The sequence below is a fragment of the Ochotona curzoniae genome, unplaced genomic scaffold (assembly GCF_017591425.1).
Source record: "Ochotona curzoniae isolate NIBS_2020 unplaced genomic scaffold, NIBS_Ocur_1.0 contig_899, whole genome shotgun sequence".
Taxonomy (NCBI): Eukaryota; Metazoa; Chordata; class Mammalia; order Lagomorpha; family Ochotonidae; genus Ochotona; species Ochotona curzoniae.
In genome coordinates this window covers 3447137-3471694 of record NW_024466605.1, presented here as the reverse complement: position 1 = coordinate 3471694, position 24558 = coordinate 3447137, and positions in this window count along the sequence as shown.

The window sequence follows — 24558 nt, the reverse complement described above, 5'->3', positions numbered from 1 at the left end:
AAGAATCAAGAATCGGGTGAAAGTGGGTGAGACCATTTCTACACACTTTTTATTATTCCCATATATGGGGGATAAGAGGATACATGCAGAGAAACCACACCCAGCCTCCCAACCACCACATTACCCGGGGAATGGGAAACTGCACCCCAACGCCATCCCAGGGTCCCCATTGTGGAGCATGTTCTGAGGGTTCTGCTAATGTGGTTTCGATAGTTCTGAGGTGATGCTGATATCGCCTTTCTACAGATGAAAAAATCTATCCAAGGTCCATTGGCTGTCATAGCGCACCTCTGAGTCTTCTTTAGCCCAGATATTTGCTGTCAACTTTACTGGAGTAATTGCTCAGTTTGTTCTGCCCTCTATCTTCAGCAATGGGTGCTGCAGTTCAGCCCAGCCCTGCCCAACATATTCTTGGTCCCAATATACCACAGGTGGTGCCGGAGCCAAGTCAGAGTGAACCCCCCCAATAATCCCCACTGGACTGGCCCCTGAGCTCTGGTTCCTGTGCCTGCCAGCATAGGCAGTGGACTGATTTGGTCTGCCCCACATCCCATTGAGATTTTGTATACATCATTGGACACTGAAACCTAACTCAACTCAACTGACTCCATGCCCCAACCCACACTCATGCCAGTGGGTGCCACCGCTTGTCCACCCAGGTCCATCTCCCATCCTGGCTTTCATACTCACCAGTAGAATTTACAGCCCATCAGAGAGGAATCCTCAACCTCCCCATGGATCCACTCCCTGCCCTGGATCTTGCACATTCCATATGGTTCTGCAATCTAGCTCTTCAGGACTTGCTCCTAATCCCAGCATTTTGCCAGATGATGTTGTGGCAAAGTCCAACTTGCCTGCCCTTATTCTGGCTCATGCTGTAGCAGTAGGTACAATTGGATGCCCCAGCCTGGCTTTCTCCATAACCCAGTTAACATGTAGGCCAACAGGTATTGTGGCCATGCCCAGCCTGGTCTACTCCCAGTTCCAGCTCTCATGCTTACCATCCTGAGCAATAGCCCAGGAATGAAGTCCCCACTACTCCTCTGCCAGGCTACCCACCGCCTGCCCTAGTCCTGCATGTGGTAATGGGTGCAGTGGTCAAGCCCAGCATAGCCTGTCTCACCTCAGCATTTGCCAGTGGGTGCTGCAGCTTGGCCTGGCTCAGTTTACTCCCTGTTTCAGTTTATGTTGGAATGGAGCTGGCATCCAACCCAGCACCATCAGCCCCTAGTCCCAGCTCTAATGTGAACTGGCTGGTGATGTGGCCAGACCCAGGTTGTCCTATACACCATCCCAGTTCTTAGATCTGCAAGTAGGTGTTATGAACTGGCCCAACCTGGCTTGCCCCCATACCTGAGCCACACATATGCTGACAGGTATTCTAACCTGGTCTACTCTGAGCTACTCCTTGCTTTGGTTTTTGCACTCATTTGCAGGGATTGCACACTGACAAGAGTTCCCAAGCTTCTCTATTGGGTCTCCTCTCAGTGGCTGATCTCGTGCAACCAGTGGGTCTTAGCCTAAGCTGACTTAGTCTACCTTCTATCCTGCCAGGAACAGTGGTCTTGCCTATCTTTCCCATACCCAGCCCAGTTATTACTGTTACATGTTACTGCGCAGCTAATCCACGCCATAGCAGCTCTCATGTAGCCCAGGGGGAAGAGAACCCTAGCCTGTCCTACACCTACTCTGGCTCTTATGAGCACCAGCAGATGCTGGAGTCAAGCCCAGTCTGGCATATCCCAGACCCTCTCCACACCCATGCTAAGGAAGACTGCAGCCATATCCAGCCAGACCACCTCCCCCATTCTGGCTCTTGCGCTCACCAGTGGTAACCACAACCTAGCCAGGGTATCCCCTTAGCTTCCCAGCAAGGCCTGTTCCCAGCATCAGATTTTGTGGTTACTCTGATCCAGCTCTGCATAGCCATCCAGTGTCTTAACCTTTGCCATTGGATGCTGACCCGGCCCACCCTCAGTCCAAACTCTCACTGGCATTCGCTACAGCACGGCCCTGCCCAGTCTGATCCCATCCCTGACTCAAGCAAACAGCTAGGTGTGATAGCTTAGCCTGGTACACCCTGCATTGCAGCTTGGCTCCTACACTTGCAAGTTAGCTAAGGTTGGCCTGGCCCTTTCTGGTCCACTCCTTTCAAAACTACCCCACACACATGAGGACAGGTGGATCCACCTTGCTTGGTCTGACCAACACCCAGGCCTGAATCACATGCTCACTGGCAGGAGCAGTGGCCCATCAGGAGAGTTTCCCTAGTTCCCCGACCAGACTCACTCCCAGGCTCTAATCTCACCCATGTCCATGTGTGCTAGGCCCTGACTGGTCATAGGCTACTCCTCCATCCTACATATGTATGAGCGGTAGATATTGTGCCCCAGACTATCCCATACCATATTCCTGGGTATGTCTATGGTGCTGCAGCCTGGAACAATATAGCCTGTACCAAACCCGAACCCCCCTGAATGTCCGTGAGTTCCATGGTTATGCCTGGCTCAGTTTGTCACCACCCCTAGCTCTAAGCAAACCAGCTGAAATTGAAGATCACATTGATGGGCCCATACCCCCTCACGCCCAGAATCTGCCCCGACCCAGTTCTCTTATGTGCTGGTTAGTGCCATGGCCTAGACTAACATTACCAATCTTTGACTCTTGTTGCTGAGTACTGTGCTCTAGCCCTGCAAGGTATGCCCCCAACCCTACCTTTAGTGTACACTTGTGATATTTGGCATAGGTGAACACTAACTACCCCAGTTCTGCTGTCCCTCTCGGTTTGTGCTTTGGTCTGAACCTTAAAGGCCCTTGTATTCCCCCCTGCCTCAAGTTCACACCTTTGGGTGGCCCAGGTATCAATGGCATTGGGCAAAGCCTTCAGGCCACCTGGCCTGGGTTCTGCCACCTGGGAGCCCACCACAAGGGCTAGCCAGGCTACCTCTGGCTTCACGCTCCCAACGGATCAATCAGCTCAGGTCTTCAACCCAAGCCCCAGTCCTGGGACACACCTGGGTCCAAGCACATGGTGGGACAATGGGCCCAGGCTTCCTTCCAGACCCAAGCTGCTTCTAGGGACACACTGACCCATCTGGCCCAAACCCTGTCACCTGAAGCTCCTTTTAATAGGTTTCAAGCCTGGATTACCTACTCAGCCTGCATGTCAAAGGCTGCTCATTCACAAATCCAGGAGACTTCTTGATGATGTTTTTCTTTTCTGAGATATGGCGAGAACCCCTTTCTCATCAATAGCACCACACATCACAATTGCAAGGAATCCAGGAAATGAATAGCTCCCTAGTCTGCCTTTGTGGGAAAAGGTAAAGCGGATGTGTTAGAGTCAGCTCTTTGTAAGGCATCTCTCAGAATGACTGTCATCTCTGGAGGTCTGTGTTCACTCACTCACTGGCCATTTTATTGTTCACTTGTTTCTTGTCTACTTCTGTCCTTCCAAATTTTTTCCTTGGTTAGGGGAAAACAAAAGCAAAAACATCATAACCTACCCTGTGAGAGTCCACAGAAATTCAGGTCCAAACCATGGAATTGTTTGAGTTCCTTTTATGTGGCTTTCAGATCACTGGGGTGTGAGTGCTTGGGTGTATACATACACTCACATCCATTGTCGACAGCCTCAGCATCTCAGGATCTCCTGTGCCTAATCAAATTGGAGCTCAGTCTGGTAAAACAGTCCACAGAGAATTGAGTTTAATGCACTCTAATAGGTAACTGAGCTTTGTTGGTGAGCATTTTACGGATGTGGCTTTTAGTGAGGACCCAGAAAGTGAGGTCTACGTCTTTGAAACATTTGCTCCCAGCTTTCCCAATTCCTGCTTTTATGTGATGATCTCCAAAGAGACCGTGCGAATGTTGGAAACACCAAGCCCAGCATCAGAGGAGGCAGGTAAGGGAAAGGGGCTTTGAAGCCTGGTGCTTCAGAAATCTTTGTTTTAAAGAGGCCGATAGTGAGATTACATCAAATTGATTTCCGCAACAATTGGACACAGAGAGCCAACTAAAATGTCAAAGGCAAGGGAAGAATTACAGAATCGGTAAGCATAATAATTATACAAAAGAATAATAATGGTTTCCACAGCAAGGGCTAAGTAAATGTGCCTGATTCACTTATTTACCTTTGTTACAGAAGAGAAATTAAGGACCAAGAAGGGGAGCACATCTCCCCGCCCGTTTCCCCCCCCCTCCCCCCCAGCTCACGTTGTCTTTTACAGACTGAAAGCTGTGGCAGTAGGACTTGGAACATTAGGTACATTAGCACTTGGCTTAGCAGAGAAGCCAGCAGCACCCGCAGAAATAATTACGTCAGCCCCTCCCCCCCACGTGTTTACTATCTTTCAGTTTCACATTTTAATTAATGCTTCCTAGCTATTTTGAAATGTAGATAATGTAGTTCTCCCATTTAAACAAATGACAACATTAACACGGGAAGAAGGAAAAAAAATTACAGAAATAAAGGTACTGTTTTTCCGCCCACTTCACAGCAAATGGGGGTGCATTTATTTACACCGTTTGAGCAGTGAGTCTCCCCAGTCCCCCTTTGCGCCATCTTGGATTCTCTCTAACTTTCGCCATGACAGCCCTGAGTGACTGTGCTCACAGGAGGCAGGTTTCTTTCAGAAACTGTACTGTCCTGCCACTTCATTGGTTACAAATGTAAGTTAACTCCTGAGTAACACAGCCTGGAGACTGACTCCCAGTCAAGGAATCCCTTCCATTTGGAGGAGGTGAAGCGATGTTTTTGAAGGCAGCATGAGACTGCTATAGTGAGGTTTTGTTTGAGAAGCATTGGGGCCTGGCACAATAGCATAGCGGCTGAAGTCCTTGCCCTGAACACACCAAGATCCCATATGGGTATTGTTCTAATCCCCGCAGCTCCACTTCCCATCCAGCTCCCTGCTTGTGGCCTGGGAAAGCAGTCAAGGACGGTCCAAAGCCTTGTGACCCTGCACCCATGTGAGAGACCAGGAAGAAGCACCTGGCTCTTGGCTTCAGATCGGCTCAGCTCTGGCTGTTGCCGCCTTCTGGGCAGTGAACCAGAAATCTCTCCTTTTCTTTGTAACTGCCTTTCCAATGAATGTCAATTAAAAAAGGAAGGGAGGAAGGAAAAAAAGGAAAGAGAAAGAAAGAGAGAAAGAAAGAGAGAGAGAGAGAGAGAAAGAGAGAAAAGAAGGGAGGGAGGGAAAGATCATACAGGAGATGTCTCAGTTGTGAAGACTTCTTGGGACCAGAGATCAGTTATGAAAATGATAGGTGGAGTTTGCCAGATAGACATTAGTAAAGCACCACAACCAAAGATTGGCTTTTGTCATCAAATTTAGCATAAGTATGGGGTTGGGGAGAGGTGATAAGAGGAGTTAAACTAATTAATAGCTTTGGGTAAATTCATGGAAGTTGAAACCTGGGCTCAAATCCCAAGCAGGATGCCACTATTCACTTTAGGTATAAATCCTCTGAACTGCTTTCTATTGCAAACCATTCCTGGCTCCAACTGCCTTGCACCTCTTCTCTTTGGCTACTTTTAGTTCACTTCTTCAAGGTTTATTATCAGAATTAGAAGATGGCCGACATAGGAGGAAGGCTGTGAGGGAGAGCCCAGCGAGAGAGGGATAGAACGCTACAGAAGCAGCAAAGAGGAACAGCAAAGAGCCACAGGGAGAGGTGTGTGAAGTTCCCTGGACAGTGTGGAGCCAAAAAGATCCACACAACTTGGAAGAACAATGAGAACAAAACAAAACAAAAGGCAGGGAAGACTGTGTCCCGCTCCAGACCTGCTGAGTCACCTTTAAGGGCAGCTGACAGGAGACGCAGCTGACCCAGAGACAAGGAAGCCTGAAGGGATCGTCACTGGCAAAGGTCTTCAACAGCAGCAGAGGCAGACTGCAACAGCCTGAGGTTCGCGTGAGCCAGGGAAGGGTTAACAGCTTCTGGAGCCCGCCTTCCAGGGGCAGGCACAAAGCCCGAGCCTCTTGGGTTCTCCTCTCACCCTCCCTTCCTGCAGAGGTTCCAGCCTCTGAGAACACAGGGCAAGTGCCTTGAAACTGCCGAATCTGTGCCTTGGAGGTGGCGCACAGTAGTCCTGTGTGTTGAGAAGGCACAAAGAAAGTGCCCCAAATATTCCCACACTGTGTGGGCCAGTGCATCTCAGTGTGCAGAAACTACCAGAGAGGGTCTGGAATCCCCCACACCCTGATATCCTGTGGGTGGGTGACACACCAGGAGGGCTCTGAGCAGAGCTAACCCCTTGCCACGCAGTTCTGTGCGCAGGGGATACACCAGGAGGGCTCTGAACACCACGCCAAGCTGTGCGGTCCCGCCTCACAGAAGCCACCTCCACAGAGCGCCTGGCTAACCCCTTGCCACGCAGTTCTGTGCGCAGAGGATACACCAGGTGGGCTCTGAACACCCCCATGTAGTGCTGTGTGACCCTGCCACGCAGGAGCCACTCCCATAGAGTGACTTGCCCACTCCTCGCCTCCCACCCCGCAGTTCTGAGCGTGGGCGACCCACCAGGAGAGCTCTGAAAATTCCTGCGCCGCACTGGCACCATGCGAACCTGCCACAAAGTCACTAACAGTGCGCCTGGGTCACTCCTCCGCCGCAGTCCTGTGTGAGGGAGTCACACCAGGAGGGCTCTGAATACCCACATGCCAAGCGTGGTGGAACCCCTGTGCAAGAGCCACGCCCAGAAAGTGCTTCACCCACAGTCCTGTGTGTGGGCGACACACCAGGTGGGCTCTGAAAAACCTTGCAGTCCCTGGCACTGAGAACACATGGAGAAAGCACATAAAATCTTCCATGTCCTGTGTATTCCTGTGCAGGGGGCACACCAAGAGAGCACCTTCATCCCTCCACGCCCTGGGGCGCCGCACCTGTAGAGGAGGTGCCCAGAGTGTGCCTGGAATCCACGGGGCCCCCAAGGTGGTGCCCTACAGTCCCGGGCACTGAGGACACACCAAAAGTGCCTTGAAAATTCCCACGCCCTGCAACACCACACCTACAGGCTCCAATCTCTACAGGCAAGTGCTTGACGACCCCTCAACACACGGGTTCCTTGGACTCTCCAAAAATACATCAACACAATGGGAAGAACTATAAGAAAAAGTTGTGCTCCAGATGAAAAAGCCAGCACCCCACCAAATAAGGGCCAAAAGCCATTATCAATATCGGAGATGCGAGATGAAGACACGGAAGAGTTACCAGACAAGGAATTTAAAAAAATAATGCTAAAATTCATCAGAGACGATGAGAAGAAGTGGGAAGACTGCAAGAACCACATAGTCAAAATACAACAAGCCAAAACCAAAATGGCTGACCAGGAACTCAAAATTGAAAGTCTGACCAACAGACTAAATACGGCAGAGGAAAGGATCTCTGAAACGGAAGACATGCAAAATGAAGGTACCCAGCGAATTAAACAGCTGGAGACAAGCCTCAGCAAAGCTAATAAAATAATACAAGAAATGAAAGATCACCTTAGAAAATCGAATATTTGGATCATGGGCCTTCCCAAAGGAGTAGAAAGAGAATCAGGAATGCAAACGGTGCTTGATGAAATTATACAGGAAAACTTCCAAAACACTTGGAACACGAATCCAGCCCACATACAGGATGGACAGAGAACTCCCAACAGATATGATCCAAAGAGATTTTCACCCAGACACATGGTGCTCAAGTTCTACTCCAACAAAGACAAAGAAAGAATCCTGAGACAAGTACGAAGCAGAGAAAAGATCACATACAGGGGAAAACCAATTAGAATCACTGCTAACTTCTCCAAAGAGACCCTACAAGCAAGGAGAGAATGGACAAAGATCTTCCAAGTCCTGAAACAAAACAACTGTCAACCAAGAATAATGTACCCAGCAAAGATCTCATTTGTATATGAAAATGAAATCAGATACTTCCATAGCAAAGAAAAACTAGAAGAATATGTTTACACAAAACCAGCTCTGCAAAGTCTCCTTAGAAATGCGCTAATCCCGGAAAAAAAGGAGGCAAACCACAAACAAAGATGGCAAATAGGAAGGTCTCCAAACTAAAGCCCACACAAAGAAGGCAATTACACAGATAACAACACATACAAAACAATCGCATGGCAGGGCAAAATCGCAACCTCTCTTTTTAACTCTCAACACAAATGGTCTAAATTGACCAATCAAAAGACAGAGATTAATGGAATGGATCATCAAACAAGACCCAACCATCTGTTGCCTACAAGAAACACATCTAACCAGAAAAGATGCAAAGAAACTGAAAGTGAAGGGATGGAAAAAGATATTTCACGCCAATAGACGAGAAAAAAAAGCTGGGGTAGCTATCCTAATTTCAGAGGAGATAGACTTCAAGCTAACTAACATCAAAAGAGACAGGGAAGGCCATTTTATACTGGTGAAAGGAATGATCCATCAAGAAGCAATCACCATCATTAATGTCGATGCACCAAATTCCAATGCACCTAGTTACGTGCGGCAATTACCTACAAACTTAAGGGAAGACATAGATATACACACAATATTTGTAGGTGATCTCAACAAAACACCTTTAACATCAATGGACAGGTCTACGAAACAAAAACTCAGCAAAGAAACAACAGAGCTCACACAAACAATAGAACAACTGGACTTAGTAGACATATATAGAACATTTTATCCTAAGGCCACAGACTATACATTCTTCTCAGCAGTGCATGGCACCTTCTCCAGAATTGACCACATGATAGGACACAAAGTGAACCTAACTTCCAAAAGATTAGAATTATACCATGTACCCTCTCAGACCACCATGGGATGAAACTGGAAGTCAACAACTCAAAACTCCCCAGGAAATATAGACACTCTTGGAAATTGAACAATATGCTATTAAACGAACAATGGGTCAGAGAAGAAATTAAAGATGTGATCAAAAAATTTATGGAAACCAATGAAAACTCCAATACATCATTCCAAAACTTGTGGGACACTGCCAAAGCAGTGTTATGTGGTAAACTCATTGCAATCGAAGCCAATGTCAAGGCCCAAGAAAGACGCCAAATACAGGAACTAACCACACACCTCCAGGATCTGGAAAAACAGCAGCAGAAGAGTCCCACACACAATAGGAAACAAGAAATCATCAAAACAAGGGAGGGGATAAACCAAATAGAAATTAAAAAAAACTATACATAAAATCAACAAATCAAAAAGTTGGTTTTTTGAGAAAATAAACAAAATAGACACTCCACTGGCCCGATTGACCAAAAAAAAAAAAAAAACAAGAGAAAGTGAGAATCAATAGCATTAAAGATGAAAAAGGCAACATAACAACAGACACTGCAATCATTAAGAAAATAATTAGAAATTACTACAAAGAACTGTACTCCCACAAATTTGAGGACCACCAAGAAATAGAAAAGTTCTTGGACTCCCACCACTTACCAAAACTCAGTCCGGAGGCAACTGCAGAATTAAATAAACCCATAACCGAGGTAGAGATTGAAACAGTCATCAAGGATCTCCCAACGAAAAAAAGCCCAGGTCCAGACGGCTTCACTACAGAATTCTACAAAACATTCCGAACAGAACTAACCCCAATCCTCTACAAGCTCTTCAAAACAATAGAGGAGGAAGCAACCCTTCCAAACTCATTCTATGAAGCCAACATCACCTTAATCCAAAAACCAGACAGAGAACCGTCAGAGAAGGAAAACTACAGACCTATTTCTCTGATGAACATTGATGCTAAAATTCTCAACAAAATCCTAGCCAATAGAATTCAAAAAATCATCAGACAGATCATTCATCCGGATCAAGTACGATTCATCCCTGGAATGCAGGGATGGTTCAACATTCGGAAATCCATAAATGTTATAAACCATATCCAAAAACTGCAAAACAAGAACCACATAATAGTTTCAATAGATGCAGAAAAAGCTTTCGACAAAATCCAACACCTCTTCATGCTAAAAACTCTAGCCAAAGTAGGCATAGATGGGAAAATCCACAACATAATCAAAGCAATTTATGAAAAACCCAGCGCCAGTATCATACTGAATGGAGAAAAGCTAGAATCCTTCCCACTGAGATCTGGAACAAGACAAGGGTGCCCGCTATCACCACTGCTATTCAACATAGTCCTAGAGGTACTTGCAGAGGCCATAAGACAAGAAAAAGAAATCAAAGGCATACGTATAGGAAACAAAGAAGTCAAGCTTTCACTATATGCAGATGACATAATCCTATACATAGAAAAACCAGGAGACTCAATACAGAAACTGCTAGAACTTATGCGAGAGTTTGGCAGAGTGGCAGGGTACAAAATTAATGAACAAAAATAAACAGCCATAGTGTATGCAAATAACACCAAGATGGAAGAAGACCTAACCAACAGTATACCATTCAAAATAACAGAGTATCTGGGAATAAATCTAACCAAAAGTGTAGGAGACCTATTCCAAGAAAACTACAAACTATTCAAAAAAGAAATTGAACAAGACCTCAAAAGATGGAATAACATCCCATGCTCCTGGATAGGCAAAATCAATATCATTAAAATGTCTATACTACCGAAAGCAATATATATTTTCAACACAATTCCAATCAAATTGCCCAAAACATTCTTCACGGAACTGGATGCAATGATTCAAAAGTTCATCTGGAAGCACAAAAAACCACGAATAGCTAGAACCATCCTGAAGAATAAGAAGTTAGCAGGGGGAATCACAGTTCCGGACCTCTGGACATACTATAGAGCAGTGGTTATCAAAACAGCCTGGTACTGGCACAAAGATAGAAAGGAAGATCAATGGAATAGAATAGAAGCACCAAAAGGGAACCCACACAGATACAGCCAATTAATCTTTGACAAAAAGACCAATGACAGTCCAAGCAAATGGGAAGGCCTCTTCAGTAAATGTTGTTGGGACAACTGGCTGATAGCCTACAGAAACAAAAAGACCCACATCTATCACCATACACTAAGATCCAATCTACATGAATAAAAGACCTAAACCTACATCCAGAAACCTTCAAACTCTTGCAAGAAAACGTAAGAAATACCCTGCAAGACCTAGGAGTAGGTCCTGACTTTCTAAGAAGGACACCAAAAGCAATAGCAGTTGAGAACAGAATAAACAAATGGGACCTCATCAAACTAAGAAGCTTCTGTACAGCAAGGGAAACAATCAACAAAGTAAAAAAGCAACCCACAGAGTGGGAGAAGATCTTTGCACACTACATAGGCGATAGGGGGCTAATTTCCAGGATATACAAAGAACTTCAAAACAACCAAAACACCAAAACAAACAAGCCACTCAAGAAATGGGCACGGGAAATGGGCAAACATTTCACAAAGGAACAAGCCCAAATGGCAAACAAACATATGAAAAAATGCTCCAGTTCCCTGGCAATAAGGGAAATCCAAATTAAGACATCGATGAGGTACCACCTAACACCAGTAAGATTGGCCCACATAAAAAAGAACACCAATGACACTTGTTGGCGAGGATGTGGGGAAAAGGGAACCCTACTCCACTGCTGGTGGAGCTGCAAATTGGTACAGCCTTTATGGAAATCAGTCTGGAGAACACTCAAACAACTCAAAATCTGCATACCATATGACCCAGCAATAGCACTCCTAGGAATATATCCAAAACACCTGTTTTTTTTTTTTTTTTATTGTTGCTTACATTGTATTATGTAGTACAAAACACCTGTTTTACGACAAACCAACATGCATCCCTATGTTCATAGCAGCACAATCAGTAATTGTAAAAACATGGAAGCAACCGAAATGCCCATCAGCACAAGATTGGATAAGAAAGCTTTGGTTCATCTACTCCATGGAATACTACTCAGCTACTAAAAAAAACAAAATGCAGTTCTTTGTGGCTAAATGGGCCCAACTGGAAACTATAATGCTAAGGGAAATGAGCGAATCCCAAAAGGTTAGATACCACATGTTTGCCTTGATTTAACCTGTAATTTTTGTTTGGTTGTTGGTTATTTTTTGAACCTGTCATTGATACTGTCTCAACCCAGATGTTTTGAAGAGTTGAGCTTGCATTATTTTTAACATATTGTTTACCCAATACTATGTCAATTAATTCCATAATGTTGTATATTGATACTGAGGTTTTGTTGGGGCTTTGAACTGACTGGATCTTTACTCTGTTAGCCCTATCTTCAGACCAGAGAAGGTCTCCCCAAGAGGCTACTGAACTTATCTGGACAATAAGACGCTGGACTTTATGCTAGGTATGTGCTTGCAAGGAAGGAATCTCAACTGAACTTGAACTGTGGTTATGCAGCAAGGTGGAGGAATCCACCATGGGGGGAGGGGTATGGGAGGGGTGGGGGGAATCCCCAGTGCCTATAAAACTGTATCACATAATACAATGTTAATAACAATAAAAAAAAAAAAGAACACCAACGATACTTGTTGGCGAGGATGTGGGGAAAAGGGAACCCTACTCCACTGCTGGTGGTGCTGCAAATTGGTACAGCCTTTATGGAAATCAGTCTGGAGAACACTCAAACAACTCAAAATCTGCATACCATATGACCCAGCAATAGCACTCCTAGGAATATATCCAAAACACCTGTTTCATGACAAACCAACATGCACCCTTATGTTCATAGCAGCACAATCAGTAATTGTAAAAACATGGAAGCAACCGAAATGCCCATCAGCAGAAAATTGGATAAGAAAGCTTTGGTTCATCTACTCCATGGAATACTACTCAGCTATTAAAAAAAACAAACAAAATGCAGTTCTTTGTGGCTAAATGGGCCCAACTTGGAAACTATAATGCTAAGGGAAATGAGCGAATCCCAAAAAGTTAGATACCACATGTTTGCCTTAATTTAACCTTTATTTTTTTTATCCTGTCATTGATACTGTCTCAACACATGTGTTTCGAAAAATTGAACTTGCATTTTTAACATATTGTTTACTCAATACTATGTCAAACAATTCCATAACACTATATACTGTTGATGATGTTTTGTTGGGGCTTTTAACTGACCGGGATTTTACTCTGTTAGCTTTGCCTTTGGACTGGGGAAGGCCTCCCCAAGAAGCCGTTGAAGTTATCAGGACAATAAGATGCTGGACTCCATGCTGGGTGTGTGCTTGCAATGAAGGAATCTCAGCTGAACTTGAACTGTGATTATGCACCATGGGGGGAGGGTTGTGGGAGGAGCGGGGGAAATCCAAGCACCAATGGAACTGTATCACATAATACAATGTTATTAACAATTAAAAAATTAAGACATTAAAAAAAAAAAGGTTTATTATCAGGTAACACTCTCAGTTCAGACTTCGGCATTTTCTAAATACTGCCTGACCCTACTGCTGGTAGCTGCATAAACTCCTCCTCGGACTAGCACTTTCCTTTTCCAGTTACCATCTGCAACAGCTCAATGAATGTTTTGTCAGAGATCCTTGGTTTAACAGCAGAAATACTACTGCTTTGCAATCACCAGCATTTTCTAATTTGTCTCCCACATGTGTAGAAATTAACGATTTTATATTGGCTTCAGTCTTGATGGGATCTGAACTGCATTCCTACAGAAACAAATCATCTTTGAGATGGAATGAATACCCTAATAAATTCCACTGCCACCAATATGAAAGCTGTGATCCTTGAATAGCTCTATTAGTTGGAAATTCTGTACCATCTGTTGAAAGTTATTGTTCCTTACACTAAGAATCATCCTCAAAATCTCACAGATATGAATTGTTTTCATGTATTCTGAAACTGCTTGAACAATAGTCACTGGCACACAATGTTAAACAGAAGTTGCATTCATATCGCATATAAAATGTTTTACAGTTTGTTGGAAATAGTTTAATTCTTTTAAGTACGTATACAATGCATTATATGAAACTAACATTTCTATATTTGGAGTATTCCATTTCTTCCTAATTATTGTAAATTAATGTGGGTTTACTGCCACTGCAAATCTGCATATCAAGTTCATATTTTAATTTCTGATATTCATCACAATTGAATTGTGCATTTTAAACAAGCAGATTCAGGCAAGTTTCAGAAAGTTCAAGCTGACCCTGAATTAGTTAGGCTTTATGTTATGGGAAATACATAAAACTACTCCCTCCATCTCAAATGTGGCTTTATTCCTTTCGAGACTACCTAACTAGTCCTTAAGGAAAACGTATTTCCTGCTCAATGCCAAGATCTTGTCAATACGACCTACTCTTATGGAGGACTGTGGAGTTGAGGCCTGGTCTGGGGTTGGTAGAAAATTTGGATTCTTATTTTCATGCTTGTGAAATTAGGCTAAAGCAAACACCGAAAGCCACCTGGCTGAGTGGCCTTTGTTTGCTTGGCAATGTCACTGGTAAAGATGGACGAATTTTACGTGTTGTAAAGAGGAGCTTGCAAAGCAGCCCTTTGCTTTAGTGGCACCGTAAGTAGATGGTGGCTGCAATGCAGTATGCCCACTGAGTGCACATTCTGAATTTAACTGTCTAGGATCTCGGCTGAAGCTGTACGTAATATGGAGGTAGTAAGTTTTGCTTTTATGAATTTAGTTGCAGGAGGTACAAGGCATTATACACTTTAATGTTAACCTGATTCTCCATGTGTATAGTCAGCTTTTTGACCAAATACTGTTCTTACAACCTCTGCCATTTTCTTTCCTGATGCGCTTACTTCAAAGTCTACCTGTGGCTACTTCTTCGATTCTGATTCTGCCAGCACGCTGCACACGTGTCCACATTGCATGGACATCATTCCTCACGGAGCTTCAGGTGTAATTACCTGTTTCCTGTGACAGCTTCCGCCTTGTTTTAGCTGTGTCTGGGAATTTTTATGAAATCTTGTCATGTTGCCTGAAATGGCCTCCATGTTGAACTCTGCCTTGTCAAAATAATTTTATCATTCATAAATATTTCAGTGACAACTAAAGACTGCTTATAAATGATTGATTCTGGAGAGTTCGTTGACCTTTCCTGCGAAGGCTTTTATTAAAATTAGAATCTCCACTCCTAAATCTGACCATTAATTGTTAATAATGTGCTGATTGAAATGTAGGTTTCTCTGAGACATGAGAAAATTAATTGGCAGTTATGATACACTGGAATGAAGGACTGTCACAGTCCAAACTCCTTCGCCAGATAGTGCTAGAGCATTTATCTTTCCAAATACCTAGGAATATTCTGCATTCTTTGGAAAGGCCCAGAAGCAACAGGTCAAGAACTCTGAGAAGCTGGAAATGAAGGTAAAAGGTTTATTGGTATCATCTCTCTAGTCTGTTTTTTTATTGCTGTATAACATTGATATTTGCGGTGGGCACAACAAAATCAAGAACGAATCAAGTTATGTGAGAGCTGAAAGTTTGGATATTATGCAGATGCAATCCTGGATGTCAGGCTAAAGTTTACCTTTAAGAAGTACATGTCTAAGAAGGCCTCCCATACAGGTGTTGATTCATGTCCTGCCTCTTTAATTTCTAAGGCAGCCCTCTGTTTATAGCCTGGCAAAGTAATAGAAGACACAAAAAGTACCTGGGTCCCTGCATTCATGTGGGAGACCCAGAAGCAGCTCATAGCTTCCAGTTTCAGCTCAGATCAGTTCTGGCCATTGTTGTCATTGGGAAGTGAGCTGGTAGATGGAAGATCTTCTCTTCCTCCCTCTGCAAAATTTGCTTTTCAAAAAAAAAAAATAAATATTTAAAAGATACATTTCTCCCACTGTAAGGAAAGTAGTTTTTTAAAAAGCTACATTGAGCCTGACGCAAGAGCCTAGTGGCTAAAATCTTCTCCTTGCATACGCCAGCATCCCATGTGGGTACTGGTTCATATCCTGGCTGCTCACTTCCCTTCCTACTTCCTGCTTGTGGCCTGAGAAAGCAGTACAGGACAGTCCAAAGCCTTGGACCTCCATGTGAGAGACCCTGAAGAAGCTCCTGGCTTCAGATTGGCTCAGCTCTGGCTGCTGCTGACACCTGGGCAGTGAACCAGTGGATGGAAGATTTTTGACTCTCCTCCTCTCTGTAAATCTGACTTCAATAAAAATAAATCTTCCCCAAAAAGCTACACTTTTTGAACTATGCTCTTAAGACAATTGCACTCACAGATATTGTTTGAGATACCACGTTGCTATTTTGTCTATTCACGGCTGGGCAGATGATGCTCGCGTTGTGGCAGTTTTCTACAAATAACTGCTAGGAGTTGGTGGGTCAATACTTCAGATCCTTGTACTTTCACACAGGCCTTCTCTGGAGCATCCCTACACTGTGTTTCTAGTACTCCGATGGGACAGAGCTAGTTTATACCCATGGAGACAGGCTAAGCAGCACCCTCTTCAATGCATTACTCCCATCCCTCCCTGTATTGTACTTTTAAAGATTTTTATTATTTTTATATTGGAAAGGCGGATATACAGAGAGGAGAGACAGAGAGGAAGATCTTCCATCCGATGATTCACTCCCCAAGTGAGCGCAATGGCCGACACTATGCCAATCTGAAGCCAGGAGCCTCTTCTGGGTCTCCCACGCGGGTGCAGGGTCCCAAAGCTTTGGGCCGACCTCGACTGCTTTCCCAGGCCACAGGCAGGGAGCTGGAAGGGAAGCGGGGCTGCCGGGATAGAACCAGCACCCATATGGGATCCTGGGCATGCAAGGCAAGGACCTTTAACCACTTGCGCCACCGCGCCGGGCCCACTTGTTCATATTTTTAAAAATAATCTTTGAAATAGCTTGCCTTTGATTAATCCACTGAAGGTCAAATTGTTCTTTTTGCCTGTGTCCCAGAACTGACCAACTTGCCACCACCTACTCTTTTGCCTCACTTCTAAGGTTTGTTGGAGAATATTCTAAAAATGTTATTACAAACTCATTCAACATCATCCCTGTCTATTACACACGCTTTTAGGGATTGCAGGTGTGTGCAAAGTCATCTAATCACATTCTAGCAGGGGTGTTCTGGTGCACTCTGGAGGGAGCTGTGCGCTAGGAGGGGTCCTTGCCCCTCAGCCTGTGCATAGTGTGCCTATTCTATATGGGATAAACAAGCAGTAAGTACAAGTGCTGTTGATCAAACACCATAGCAGATACATTGTTCTCCAGTTGATTTACTTGAGAGGGAAAAATAGAATGTTTTTAAATTTCTGGTTCACCACCACTGCCTCCCCCTCCCAAGCCAACCCTCCCAAGCCTTCATCCTGTGCCCAACACTCAACAGGGAGAGCTATACCTAGGATCTGAAAGCCATGATTTAGAAAGTCAACCCAAAGAATCCAAGTCTCCTGTGTGGGTGACAGTTACTTGAGCCATCGCCTGCTGACTCCCTGGACTGGCATTAGCAGGAAGCTGGAAGCAGGAGCTGCCAGAACAAATAACATCTGGCCTCACTCAGGAGATAATTCTGAGAAGTGATCAAATGGCCTTTTCAAGGGGTCCAGAGCAGAATTGATTTCAGTTCCTAAGGTTAACTCATTAAGTCACTTTTCTCGAGCTCACGCAGCGGCTCCACTCTACCTCTGGAAGTCACTACCCTAATAGATGGTTTTACTTAAGCCCTTGATCAAAGTGTGTTGGAGGAACTCCAACTGGGAGAGAGTTCACTGAAAAACAGGAAGTGGAGCTGGAAGGTGGAAGTCGCTTGTCAGGAGGTTTGTGCCATTTGTCAGATCAGAGAGACTGATGCCTATGTGGTACATTACCCATTGGTCACTTGGATATTTTTTCAAAGCACTTGAAACACACAGTTCAACATAAGAACCCATTATGTTAAGAACTATCATTTACATAACTAGGCCCTCATATAGGGCATTTGGGTCCATTTCTCTCTTCAACCAGTCATGGAAGCTCATTGAAAGAGACACTTAGCAGAATCACTCCTGATCCCACCTGTGCTGAGAATAGCTTCTGCTTTTATATAACTGCCAAAGTCCAACCTCCTCTGCATGTATTTATGAATACCAGATGGGCCTTTTTTGAATGATAGCACAGAAAATAATGGTAACTCATTAAAACCATTAAGGAAATGCTGTGTGAATTTATAATCAGTGGACTTTCATTTATGCAACCCACTAGTATCCATAAACTACAAGAGATTCTGACATGGACTTGATTTCCAAACTCTGCAAATGTGTAGGGCCCTCTACTTCTGCAGGCTTATGGGGTTCCCCAAGCTCCTATCCAATAATTTCCATTTTTGGCCCATCGATGATCATTGCCATACCATTATTTAGAGATAAAATTAATTGCCAACTGCAAGATGTCCTGAGTGCAGCCAGTTAATGCAAAAACCTGTTTATTGACTGCCAGATGGCTCTACTTACTTGGGAAGGCACAAGTATTCAGTGTCTTATAAAACCGTGTTACCAGGCAGTTCTATACAATGACGTCTGAAGTCAAGGAAATGAGAACAAAAGAAATTTCTAGAAGTTATTGCAGATTATTTCTTTGAAAAGCAATTAGGCCTCATGTGTCTTATTCTCGAGTCCCCAAAGCTGTGCATTCCAGGGAGAATAATCATTTGATGTCTTTCAAGTGGGTCCTGCTTTTCTATTGCTGCTGAGAACAGAGAGAATGGGGAATCACTGAGATAAGGAGGAGCAGACACCTGGCCTAGCAACTAGGACACCCATGTGCCACATGAGAGTGCTTGGCTTAGGTTCAGCTCTAGCTCCTAACTCCAACTTCCTGCTAAATGAAGACCTGGGGAGACAGCAATGATGGCTCAACTAACCACCTACATGGGAGACACTGGTGTAATTCCCAGTGGTTAGCTTCAGACATGATGGGTATTTGGGGAGGACAACAGCAGATGAAAATTTTCTTCTTGCAAAAAAGGGAAACGAAGAATGATGCTAGATAAGTCACTCAATGGGGAAGGATTCAGAGCAAGCACCATGGACTCCCAGAAATATTTATAGCTTAGTAATTTGGGGTTTGTAGTACTAGGAGGATGTATACTTTCCTTAGCTGACCTCACCTGGAATCAACAAACAGGGGAACCCAGTTTGGACTGAGATGCCTCTCTGTATCATTGTTTGGGTGTAGTGGTGGAGAGGCAGTGCTTTCAGAATGACAGAGATAGCGATGCCTGCCAGTTGTACTACCAGGTTCCTCACCTGAATAATGTGCTGCTTCTACCGTAGGGAGACTTGGCATCACTGAATCATTTTGTTTGGTCAGATACTGGTGTTTTGAAAGAACAGGTACAATGAAGTTGTTCTTCCTGCAAGTAGCTCCTGCGTGACTGTCTGAATTAGCCCCAAGTGCTACTAAAAATCAGCACATACCATCGTGAGAATGCAAGCAGCCCCCCTTTAGATTACAGCCCCAGGAGCCTACACAACAAACAGCAAGCATGCAAGCATGTTGCCTGGGAGGGAGAACACATCAAATACTTATAAACCATTAACATGTGCATGCAAATGAGATTGTTACAACCACTTTAGCATTGTAGCAAGATGTTTGGGGAATAAACAAGGGAAACAGAATGCATGAGAGTTAATCAGGTTCCAGGTAGTCCAGAGCAGGGGAAGGCTCTGCTACCCTGTGGAAGGAGACCCTCAGCAGGGCAGGATGGTAAGAATCAGAGGGTCCTTAAGGGCACATTTTACTTCCCTCATAACACTGCCCTTGCAAAAATGGGTTTTACTCTGCACTATCAGCAGGCCTCCGTTTGGTCTTTTGAAAATTATAGATGTGTCTATGAATATTGATGAATGATGATGAAGCAGGTATAAAATGTTACAGGGTCTCTGGGGGTATACAAAGAACCATTGCTTGATCCGATTAGAAGAGAGAATGCCCATTAACATTACCCCTTTGGAATTCCCTTGTAGACAAAACATTAGCATTTAGCCAAAATCTAAGCTATATTTCTGCATCTATAATTTGAATAATTTCTTCAACCCAGGAAACAAAAATTGTGATCTTTCAGCCACTAATTAAAGAAATGCTGATAGACAGAGCAAATAACAGCCTAACTTTCTTCTTAACCGTTCTGCTGAACTCGGCACAACAAATCCATCTACATTCAAAGGATTGATTGTACACAGCTTCAGTTTCATCAATACAATTCCAACAGTTAAGAGGGTTGAGTTAAATATTGCACAAGACTTACTAGTTATGACATATAGAAAAAAAAAAAACAGAAAGAAACCGTTCCTGTGCTTTCCTTCTTGCTTTCCAGTGTAGAGTTGTTGCTTTCCATGACAAAGTTTTTTTGCAAAGAATGCCATGCCCATTTGTCTTACAATTTGAAGGGGAGTGACAGGTAGAAGACTGTGTAATGACCAGACATGGCACCTTCGGAGGATTAACCATTGTGTTTAGTCTTAAGTATTGCACAAACCTTGGAATTGTTTGGGTACCATCTTTTAAAAAAAATCTAATTTTAGGAAAAGGCATAATTCACTGAAAGAAATCGATCTGTGGGTCCATGGATTTGACTGGAAAAAAAATAAACCTTGTCTATTCAGACAGGAGTTGACAGTTTCAAAGTTTGACAAATGAGTCCAACCATGTAAACAGTACTTAGAGCTTTGTGATTTTTATAGCTTTTCAGGATACCTGGAGATCAGCAAGTTTTATGTGTTGTGGGTAACGGTTGCAGGCTAATCGGCAAAATAACTAAAAAATGGTCTCCCAGGCTCCTTTTCCAGAAAATTGTGTCACATCACAGAAGTTTATCCTTCGAACAAAGTGGGCCCTTCTCCAACCAATTGCCACCCCCTCCCCAAGGTAGTAGCATAGTTAAAATATACAAATACACTCATTTAAGTGTGGGAAAAAAACATAAGGAAATGTGAAAATAATGGGAGAAATGTCAATGGACATAAAGCATTAGAGAGCTTCAGCTTCGTTTTTGAACTCACTGAACTGCTGCCATTTCAGGACAAGGAGCAAGACTCTTAATTGTCCTTCAATATTACACTTTAAGTAAATACATGCCCAAGGTGTGCTGTTGGTGATGTCAAGGGTCATTAACTCTGGCAATTGCATCATGTCCTTGCCCCTATGCACGTCTGGATCACTGTGTATATTCAATTGCAACTATACAGACCCTCAGCATAGGGCTCTGGCCTTGACAAACAATTCAGCCCATAATTAATCAAAAGCTGGGGAATAAATGTGCTTATGCAAAATCCTGTCTTTGAATTGCAGAAGCTTAAAAAATAATCTACAATTTTAATGCTATTCATATCTGTAGCACATGTATTTTGATTTTCACACCTGTTTAGTAAGCTATGAAATATGATTTCTAAATGTAACTAAGTTGTAGTCAGTATTTTCCTAGATAGAGGAAACATAGGTTTAGGAATAATGAAAAGCTTAACTAAAGAAGTGGACTGGCAATGAATAGAGGCCTTATTTGCAGTGGTGAGTTGCTTTCTTTCTGGGTAGTCTTTATAGAGACATGAGAAGGGAGATGAATGCTTAAGAATTTGATATTGGGGGAATGACATCAGGGTGCTGTGGGTTAAGCCATGGCTTCAACATCAACATTTGATGTGAGCATCTGCTTGAGTCCTGGATGCTCCATTTCTGATCTAGCTCCTTGCTAACACTCCTGGGAAAGCAGAAGACAGTGTGAGTACATCTCCCTCCCTGCATGAGACACCTAGATGGAGTTTCTGGCTCCTAGCTTACAGGTAGCCTACCCATGGCCATTGTGACCATCTGAGGAATGAACCAACCAACAGAAGACTCTTCTTAGAGTTTCAAATAAACAAACCTTTAGAAGAATATATATATGCATATATACATATATATATATGTGTTTTAAGCATTCTAAGGGCAAACATTTGGCACAGAATTTAAGGCACTGATTGGAATGCCTGCATTCCATACCAGAATATATGAGTTCACGCCCTGGATCCACTTCTGATTCCAGGTTCTTGTTCATGAGGACATGGATGGCAATGGGTTCAAGTGTTTGAGTCTCTGGAATCCACATAGGAGATCCAAATTGAGTAGCACACTCCCAGGCATTTGGAGTGCCAACCAGTGTGGATGGTTGTCAAGTAAATGATTCTACCACTTGAAGAAGTTTAGTTTTATACCAGTGGTAGTTTCCTTAATGCCTGGGATTCTACAACAATTTGAATATCCTATATCTTTAAAGTATTAACTAATGATTCAAGGAAGAACCAAACAACGCAAAGAGTATGTAATATGTATGCTGGAAAACAAAAGCTTGACATGATCTCCAGTGGCCAGAAGATAAGAGAAACTAGGGCTGGACAGGCTCCTGAGACTTAGATGTGGCCCAGCAGTGGAGCATTGTTCATCGGAACCCTTTCTCACAGTCACCACTGCCACTGTGACCTGGCAGTGCTGAGAAAAGAGAATGTGTTTGTTCTACAGCAAACAGGAGAGGAACGGGGACAGAGATTCCTCTGCCATATGTAGAGCCCCTAAAGTAGCAACACATCAGTCTAATTCTGCAGATAGCCAGTCAAAAGGTTGCAGAGGGTAGACACTGTAGGTCATTTAGAAGAATGCTAAAAGACACATGAGGCACTTGAGTTTGAATATCAGCTCTGCTTCTGATCCCAGTTTCCTATACAAGCAGACTCTGGAAGACAGCTGCGGTGGCAGAAGGCCTTGTGTCTGCCTCCCATATAGGAGATGTGGATCAGGGCCCAGGCTCTTGTTTTGACCTGGCACAGCCTGGCTGCTGTAGGTATTTGTGGACTGATTCAGTGAGTGCGGGGGGGATCTCTCTTTCAAAGTCCTTGCTCATCCCCAAGTCATTCTGCTTCTCAAATAGATAACTCTCCAAAAAAGTTAGGAGGTGAGGGAGGGAGGAAGGAAACAGTGCTGGTGCAGGTCATCTCTGGCTTGAATGACATCGTCCTGTAATGTAGACATCACCTGCCAGGCTCAGAGGCAAGATTTACATATTCGGCAGAATGCCCTAGTTTAGTCAGGCAAATCTAGGCATTCCCTAAGACACAGAGGAACTGGCAGCGGAAGCCAACTCTTTGCCGTCATCTTTGCCTGTGACACGATAATCTTGTCAACAATACAAGTATAATAAATCACAGCTGCTGCTTTGTGCTGTTTTCAAAGGTGAGGGAAAATAGTCAACATAAAGTCCACTCATACTTCATTGCTCAGCCTGCAAACCTTTTCTGTATAATGTTGAGATCAAGGCACTTACGGAAGGGCCTCCCCCTTGCAAAGTGTGCTGGGTCAAGAAGCTTTGCCTCTCAGGAGTGTCTGAGGAGGAATTATAAGCAAGGAAGGAAATGACAAACGTAGTACAGGGGATGCAGGTTTTTGTCCCAGCTGCTCCACTTCCCATCCAGCTCCCTGCTGATGTGCTTGGGAAAGCAGCAGAGGACGGCCCGAGTGCCTTGAGCCCTGATGCCCATGCAAGAGAACTGCCTGAAGCTCTTGGCTTCATCCTTGCCCAGCTCTGACTGTTGCCGCCATTTGGAGATTAAAGTAATGCGAGGCACATTTCTGTCTCTCCTTTCTGCAACTCAGCCTTTCAAAGAAATCTTAAAAATATGGATTCCTTCAAAGGCAGGCAAGTAGTTTTGGAAGTTCTGCCTTTAGCATTTTGTTTCTTGTAGGTGTGCACACAGTTTGAATGAGTGTCTTAATTGCTTGTTACATTAAGACATTAATGCTCACCTTATCCTGTGCTACTGAAGACGTCTGTTTTAAGCAGCCTACTGTCTTTCTGAATACCACAATCTGTTTTGTATCTAGTTTTGGCTACAACACCATGAAGGAGGATGGCAGAGTGTGAAAAAAGACAGGAGATGGGAACTTTTTAGTGCATCAACAGAAAGAGTTAGAAGCAAACTTAATGGGGAAAAAAAGGAAAAAGGTGCAATAACAAGCAGGAGTAAGCCTTTCTAACAGGCATCACATGTAAAAACAAAAGGATGTGAATCCAAGAGCTCCACAATGCCCAGCTAACCAAAAAGATGATCTCCAGCCATTGCAAGACATTGCCACAGCAGCCATTTTAGTGTGGGGGAACCAGAGTGGCTCCTTCAGCTCTGCTACACCTCACATCTTCTTTTTGACAGAAGGATTGTAAGCTAATCTGCAGGTTTTGACAACTCCTGAGTATCTGAGAGAGAAATGAAGTCCTCAGTGATGGCTTACTGTGGCACCAGTCTCAATGGCCATGTACTTGGCAGACAGCATGAGGTGGCATTTCAGAAAGCCAGGGGTTGGGCCTTTGGTGACAATGTGAAATGAAGCTCCAGGTGACAGTCCTCACTTCCTGGAGGAACAGTGAGTGGTGGCTTTCAAACCAATGCATGAGGAGGGGTCACAGACAAGTGCCCTCATGTCTGAGTTTCTGACATGGTAGGTTTCAGGCTGAGTCTGAGAATTTACACTGATAGAGGTACAAGGGCTGTCATTTCTTCACATCCTTGCCTGATTATTAACCGACTTTTCTTTTGAAAGATTTATTTACTTTTATTGGAAAGGCAGAATCACAAAGAGAAGGAGCAAAGATCCTGCAGGTTCACTTCCCAAGTGGCTACAACTGCCAGAGCAGAACTGAAGCCAGGCGCTTCCTCTGGGTCTCCCATGTGGGTGCAGGGTCCCA